This window comes from Acanthisitta chloris, unplaced genomic scaffold (genome assembly GCF_000695815.1).
Source record: "Acanthisitta chloris isolate BGI_N310 unplaced genomic scaffold, ASM69581v1 scaffold17507, whole genome shotgun sequence".
Lineage (NCBI taxonomy): Eukaryota > Metazoa > Chordata > Aves > Passeriformes > Acanthisittidae > Acanthisitta > Acanthisitta chloris.
In genome coordinates, this window is record NW_008683441.1 from 12837 (window position 1) to 20449 (window position 7613).

General features: G+C 47.3%; 1 pseudogene; it reads right to left on the minus strand.

Moving 5' to 3' along the window:
* LOC103806265 overlaps positions 1 to 7613 on the minus strand; it is a 20052-nt pseudogene that overhangs the window by 10826 nt on the left and 1613 nt on the right.

Sequence of the window (7613 nt, forward strand, 5' to 3'; positions counted from 1 at the left end):
AGCAAAACTCTTCTCTCAAGTGAACTGGGTTTGATGCAAACACAAGAATGTTGGTACAGACCTTTGTTTAAAATCCCCATATAATATCTTGTTGGGAAATCCTTTCCTGCAGATCCGAATGCCTTCCAGAACACCATTGCATCGCAGCTGGTGCAGAACAAGCTTGTGATCCATCAGGCCTGTGACAGAGCAACGTAGGGATATAGTAATTGTTCTTGCATTGGTCAGTTGGTCTTTCTGCCCATCCCTACTCTCTGTTTCATGCATTACCTGGGGTCTTTGTTTCGTTGGGAATGATGCAGCGCACGAAGTGAGGGTGAGTTGTTCGCAGGTTGGACATCAGCTTATTTAGATTTTCCTGTCAAACAAAGACCATTTGCAATCTCTGTGTTACTTCAGTTCTCAATGTGATTTGACTCTAGTGAAAAATAAACATTCAGAGGTTTTTTTGTGACTCCTCTAGTGAATATTCTACAACCCTATGTAGCAAAGGAAATGGCTGCTAACAGTGGATACGATGGAAGAACTTTCCCTGTCTTAAAATGAAACTGTGTCTTTTAGTGGTTCAAGGCTGATCATAAGAGCTTAGTCAGGACCAGGGTGGAAAGAAATGAACAGTATTCTGGGATCCCATACATATGTGTGTATCCCACATATAGGGTCTGTCTTGACCAAAAGGACTTTTGATCAAATGAATAAATGGGTTCATTTCTTTGCTTTTATTACTCAGGTATGTTAGATGTATTTAAAAGACAATCGAGCTACAAAACTCAAAGTTTGTCTATGACATCATAAGTCACCTGCTCTGCAGGACAGTTTTTGTTAGCATTGCAAGTCTTTAATCACCTCCTGCAACAGAGACACACTGAGTATGGCCCATGCCACAGCCAGGGATTGCTGCACTCCACATCCTGCCAGGCAGGGATGAACCTGTTCCTGGCCCCAGGATATAGATACACCACAGCAGCATCAAGGGGCTGCAACCTGAGATTTGTGCTGCCACACAGCACCCTGTACTCAGAGGGACACATGCTGGAAGGAGCCAAGGACAGCCAAAGAAGGGGAGGATGCTGTTAGCACCAAAGGTCATGGCCAAGACAGCTCACCGTGCAACCTGACAAAGCACAGGACTTCCCTTCTCCAGCATCATCCCGTTAGTCCTCACCAGCAAAGCAGAACTCAAATTAACCTTTAGCAGACTCCAAAGGTAACTTGCAGAGTGGCAGCAGAGCAAGTGTGGCTGGTGAGCCCGTGCAGACAGGTGTGACAGGGCTGCCCTCAGCAGTCTCTGCCACAGAACACACCTACCCGAAAGAGGACAGACACAGTTTGGAAGGAAGAGCCCTTTTTCTTGGTTCCTTTCTTCTTTCCACCACCTTCAGCTGGAAAATGGGATGACAACTGCTGCAGGTCCCTTAGACAGCATTGTAACTGTGCATGTAATACACAGCACACAAGCACTGACTCTACACTGATTCAGGAAACACCAAATAGGAGACACAATCCTCTGATCTTACCTTCATCTATGGAAGGAAAGGTGGCATAAAGATGACATAAAACTTTCATAGATGACTTCTGGTACAGCCCAATGACAGTTTCATTCAGAGGGTCCTTGTTCTTCTCCAGCCACCCAGAGATGTTGTAGTCCACTGTGCCAGCATAGTGCACCAGGGAGAAGTGAGCCTCAGCCTTGCCTTTGGCAGGTTTGGGCTTCTGGAAGCTGCTGGACTTGCCCAGGTGCTGGTCATAGAGCTTGTTCTTGAAAGAGGTGTCAGTTGCCTTGGGGAACATGCACTCCTCTTCCAGGATGGAGAAGATGCCCATGGGCTGAAGAGAAAAATGGTGTTTGCAAATAAGATGAATTCAAGTCATATAATACAGAGTTAACAAAATGCTACAATTAAAGCACCAGAGGTATTTTCTAGAGAATTAGCCTGGAAAGAACAGGAAAGACTTTTTTGTGAATAGCTGGCCAGATATTCAAAAGCACTCAAAAGATTGTCATAAAAAGCTCTGGAGTACCCAGTGCCTGGAAAACAAAGGAAGTCAGGCAAAAACTGTGCAGTAACTTCTTAGAATACATCAGTGACTTCTCCTTACCCAGAATGAACAAAAAGCAAACAGACATGAGGCTTTCTAGCATTTAACTGAGAGGGAAAGCTAAGGAGGAACCAATATGCAAAGAGAGAGGACAAATGGGATAAGTGTGACAATGAAATGGCAATTTATAATGACATGAAGAGAGAGAAGGAGCAAAAGAGATACAAAGAGAGAGAAAGAAAGAGGAAGAGAGAAAAAGAATGAGAGAAAGAGAAAGAAAGAGAAAGAAAAGCAGTGTCTTTTTTAGAAGGCAGAATACACTCCCAGTCAGTGGATAATTAATCCCAAGGTTGTGTCTAAAGGAAGGGAGTATGTTAGGAGACCTGAAAGCTTCCCAGAGAGATTGCATTGAAGGTGCTCAGTGCAAACACTCTCAAGAACCCTGTCCAGATTCAATTTGTGCACAAGATGTGTAAGGAACTCACCTTCTCAATGAGCTCGATGCAGGCAGCCAGGTCCATCCCAAAGTCAATGAACTCCCAGTCAATCCCCTCCTTCCTGTACTCCTCCTGCTCCAGCACAAACATGTGGTGGTTGAAGAACTGTTGCAGCTTCTCATTGGTGAAGTTGATGCACAGCTGCTCGAAGCTGTTGAACTAAGAGTTGAGATAGTATGTTAATAATTTATTTATTTGAGTTTATTTCACAGCCACACTGTCCCAGAAGGGCTTTGATAACAGCATGAAGAACATATCATGAGTGGCCCAGGCTTGCAGAAAAGCTGTGCTGTGCAGCACACAGTTGCTGTAGGCTGCATTGACCATGTTTTTGGGTGGCCCTAACATCACTAAATACAGATTCTGTGGGGAGGAAGAAGCAGCTTCGTGGCTATGCTTCTGCCATGACTCTCCCCTTACAAACTGGGTGGTGGATCTACAAAGGCAGAAGCAGCTTCGGAGACATTCACCCTGTTCTTGAGGGCTGCATTGGGGTGAGGAGGAGGAAAGCCCAGAGAAATCAAAAAGCATTTGAAGACAACCACAAGTCTGAGAGTGCAATGTAAAACCAAACCTCGAAAATCTCAAAGCCAGCAATGTCCAAGACCCCAATGAAGTGCTGCCTTGGCAGCTTCGTATCCAGCTGCTGGTTGATGCGGATCACCATCCACAAGAAGAGCTTCTCATAGACTGACTTGGCAATGGCATTCACTGCCTGGTGCACCTGCAGGGAGAGGGTTCACACAGCTGTGTCAGGCACTGCTGGTGTATCCCCTGAATGAACCACCTCTCACCATGCCCAACACTGTCCACACAGTGCACTAACAGGCTGTCATGGTCCTGACCATCCTCAGCTGTGCCCTGCACACACTCCTGTCCCTTAGGGAGAGGATGGTCTCAGCTGCTCCCTGACTCTCACCTGATCCACTGTTTGGCCCTTCATGACATACTCATTTCCCACTTTCACCCTAGGATAGCACAGAGCTTTCAGCAGATCTGCTGAGTTCAGGCCCATCAGATATGCTGCTTTGTCAGCCTCTGGAAAACAAAGGAACAAGCCAAAATAGTTTGTTCTTAGCTTGGACATACAATGTGCATTGGAGCTAGACAGAGCTCACTCTGAAACCTGCAACCTGGTGGGCTTTACCCAAAGCTTGACTAACATTCTCATTTACTTTGAAGGTCAAACCTCTTTTTTCATGTTCATCAAGGAACCACTGCATTTCTCCTGGAAGACTCCCTACATTTCTAGGGAAAAAACGGTATGAGGGGAATTGAAAACAGTTTTCTCTAAGCAATGAAGGAATTACCTTCAGTGCCATCAGGCTCTGCCTGCTCCTCACGTGGTTTCTGCTTGAACTTCATGTTCCCATAGTGCAGGATTGCCCCTGTCAGCTTGTAAATCCCCATTCTCTCATCAGGGCTGAAGCCCAGAATGTCAATGGCTGCCTGCACACCAGATAGAGCAGTGGCTTTTAAGGGTGCTGAGAGTAAAAGCAATGCTGTCTCTCCTCACTCACAGCACTCACATCTGTGGCAACAAGCTCCTCCTGGTCATCAATGCTGGCCACAGAGATCTCCCCTTGGCTGATGAAGGGATAGTCATGTGGGTTGGCTGTGATGAGGAGCATCTCTGAAAGGCAAACACAGAAGTGAGAGCCACAGCCTGGCAGGGAAAATGGAACAATGGCTCAGCAAGGTTTCACATCCTTCCCTGCCTTTTGCCTCCCAAACTCTTGGGTTTGTAATAAGAGACAAGAAAGACAGAGTAAAGTCATTCATCTGCCTTCCACTGCATTCCATCTGCCTGAGCAGAAAATCCCAGGGAGGTTCTCAGTCCTTCCAGTTTAATACGTTGTGAGCTGGGAACTGAGCTCTCAGCACTGGCAGACACAGAACAAGGGCCATGCACAGAAACAGTTTTTGAGATGCTCTAAGACTTGTATGTGCTTGGCACATGACACATACTAATCCATCCCAAATGCCCTTGCACCCACTGGGGCTGTGTTCATCTCCACACATATGTGTTCATCTCTATCTAACTGAGGCCAAAATTCCCAACCCATTTTCAGTACTGAATCCAGTGGCAGAGTAACGAGGAGGGCAGGTGTGCAGGATAGAAAGCCTGTTCTGGAGACAAAGCTGTCTGTGTCCTTGTACAGCCACACAGTTCCTGGCACTGAGCATTGAGGACATGTTTCCCATCCTGACTTTATGTCACCAGGTGATGGTTGTCCTTACCAAGCAGTTCAGGCTTCTTGTTGGAGAGGATCTGGTAGAAGATGTGGTAGCTTCTCTCAGCTTTCAGCTGGAAAGTGACTCTTGACTTCTCCAGTAAGTCTGGAACATGTATGCAGAGAAAAGTTTTGCAGGCTCTTTACTCTCCAGAAAAGCAGTCAGCCCCCTCAGCTACTCACAGGTCTCAATGTCGCCAGAAGCAAGTTTTCCAGAGGTCCCAAAATGGATGCGAATGAATTTACCCTGCCAAGCAGACAAAAGGTAGTGTTCACTGCAGCAGTCTCAGAGTGGTTTTCTCTCTTGAGACTCAGTGACAGGACCTCCAAATCACCTTGAATTAGCTTAAATATTCACAGATAGGGAACAATTTGCAGCAGCCCACAGAGCTGTAAGCACGAAGCAGCTTCAAACACATCAGCATCTCACAAAGAGCCAGGAAATTGGTCAGCAAGACCATTTCCTCCAGCCCAGGGGCTCCCAATGGTGAGGGATAGGCAAACAGCATTAGCAATGCAGGAGGGCAGAGAGACAGGCACAGGACTGACTCACGAAGCGTGAGGAGTTGTCATTTCTCACAGTCTTGGCATTCCCAAAGGCCTCCAGCAGTGGGTTGGCGCTGAGGATTTGATCCTTGAGCGAACCCTGCAGGAACAGTTAAACATTTGTTGAAAAGCACAGTGGGATGTGATTACACCTGCACCCACGTGCCCTTCATTTCAGCTGTGTTACTGCATCTCTTTCTCCACTCCAGTACCAAGAACCAGCACTGGGGTAAGGGGTAAACAACTCATTTTTCTCTTGTTCAGAATTCCTCCCATGGTCAGAGTTCTCAGGTCTCAGCCACACACAGGGACAGACTGATCCATGTGAAGAATCTGGAGCCTCTGATTCTTCCTGGACACCGATCCTGCTGACCTTCAGTCCAGGTGAACCTACACCTGGGCAGTGGCAGTGGTTTGTATTTGTTGTGCCCTAACTGTGCTTCAGCCCCTGCTCCTATAGCTTTTTCAGACAGTGGCTGAAGCTAAGAAGAGATACTTTGAGGTAAATCTTTGTCACTAGTGCTGTCTCCAGCCACAAGTGGCTAACATCCTGAGCTGCCCCTCACCAAGCCCTTCCTCCTCACACCTTCATCCCGGACTCCTTCACGGCTGGGTCCCCACCGGCTGCGATGGTTGCAAAGTACTGGATGACACGTTTGGTGTTCACAGTCTTCCCAGCACCAGATTCCCCACTGTCAGAAGAAAGCATAGAGAGAAAGATCAACTGCCCACTTTCTGTTAGAGACAAAGCCCGAAGTGACAGCTGCACTTACGTGATCAGGATGGACTGGTTCACACGATCTGCCAAAGGGAAAACACCTGCAGTCAGTGCTGCTTCTCAGGTAACTGTGACCTGGCGTTTGTCAGAGGGGATGAAACAAAATCTCTGCTGGCAAAACTGAAAAGGTGCATGGTCTTCTCTCCTCCTCTCTTCCCCTCCCTACACTCCACTCTGTCTTTTCTTCCCCACCTTCACTCCATCCTGCACTCCTTTTTGCTTCTGCCTTTATTACCATTTAATAAGGAACAGGACTTGATTCAAATTAAGACCATGTATTTTGGTGAAAATATTTCTACCAGCTCTGTTCTGAGACCACACGATGTTGCCTGAAGCCACGTTCAGGTGAGCTGACTGGGGACTTCCTAGATAGTGTGTCCTATCCATAGAATCACAGAACCATCAAGGCTGGAGGAGACCTCTAAGATCATCAAGTCCAACCATTAACCTGTCACTGCTGGAACCCCTAAACCCTAAAGCACATCCTGCAGCACCAGATCCAGACACCTGGATCTGCAACACGATACAGACCAAGGGTTTGGGGCAGCAGACTGTAAGAGATGGCAAAGGTGACTGAGCCCATGGCAGATATGGAATGGCACTTGGCAGAAGCAGTGCTTCTGACACAGTCTTTGCTATGAGTCTGGTGAAAATAGAGAAGCTCACCAGTCAGCATGGACTGATAGGCATTGTCAGAGATGGAGAAGATGTGTGGAGGAGCCTCCTGGCGCTTCTTGCCTCGGTAGGCCATCACCACCTCGGGGTTGTACACCGGCAGCCCCTCTTCGGGGAAGAGACCCGAGTAGGTCTGCAGGAAAAAAACAGAACAGTCATAAAATCTTAGAATCATCAAGGCTGGAGGAGACCTCTAAGATCATCGGGGCCAACACTTAACCTGTCACTGCTGGAACCCCTAACCCAGATCCTCCAGTGCCACATCCAGACACCTCTTCAACACCTCCAGGGATGGTGACTCCACCACCTCCCTGGGCAATTCCCTATTCCAGTGCCTGAACATCCCCACAGGGAAAATATTTCTCCTAACATCTAATCTGAATCTGACTCACTGAAGTTTAGCTCCCACAGCTTTGCTTTCTTCTTTGCCAGCAGAGGGAACTCACATAGATCATCCAGGAGCTGTAGCGGTCCTTGAGGTTGTAGAGGACAGCAGGTTCGTGCAGGTGGGTCAGCATAGCCACATCCTCCACTCTGTCAAACTTGGGAGGGTTCATGGCATACACATCATCAGGTTTGACAGCAAGAGTCTGTAATACAGGAACAAAGAGTGAGCTGTGATTCAGCAACTCTCAATACTCCCCCCATGTGTGCACATGGAGACACAAACACAGAGAAGCAATCACATCTGTAAGGCTGCTCTAATCCATGGGGTTTTTTCTGTTTAACTATGCAAAACAAGGTATGGCTCTTTCAGGACAAACACTGGTGACAACACTGACTTTTCCCATTGCTTCTCCCATGGACTGGTTCAAGCTGACTAGTCCAAGTTAGGGAGGAAAG